Source organism: Limulus polyphemus, unplaced genomic scaffold (genome assembly GCF_000517525.1).
Source record: "Limulus polyphemus unplaced genomic scaffold, Limulus_polyphemus-2.1.2 Scaffold9223, whole genome shotgun sequence".
In the NCBI taxonomy this organism is placed as follows: domain Eukaryota; kingdom Metazoa; phylum Arthropoda; class Merostomata; order Xiphosura; family Limulidae; genus Limulus; species Limulus polyphemus.
The window spans coordinates 24,592-25,150 of NW_013674833.1; positions in this window are offsets into that span (position 1 = coordinate 24,592).

Genomic DNA, 559 nt, shown 5'->3' on the forward strand with positions numbered 1-559 from the left:
CATATGATCCCACGTGTCTGTCTCTATTCGCTGAACTACGCTAATATGGTCCCACGTTTCTGTCTCTATTCACTAAACTACGTTCATATGATCCCACGTGTCTGTCTCTATTCGCTGAACTACGTTCATATGATCCAACGTGTCTGTCTCTATTCACTAAACTACGTTCATATGGTCCCACGTGTCTGTCTCTATTCACTAAACTACGCCAATATGGTCCTACGTGTCTGTCTCTATTCGCTGAACTACGTTCATATGGTCCCACGTGTCTGTCTTTATTCACTAAACTACGTTCATATGGTCCCACGTGTCTGTCTTTATTCACTAAACTAGGTTCATATGATCCCACGTGTCTGTCTCTATTCACTAAACTACATTCATATGATCCCATGTGTCTGTCTCTATTCACTAAATTACGCTAATATGGTCCTACGTGTCTGTCTTTATTCACTAAATTACGTTCATATGATCCCACGTGTCTGTCTCTATTCACTAAACTACGTTCATATGATCCCACGTGTCTGTCTCTATTCACTAAACTACGTTCATATGGTCCTAC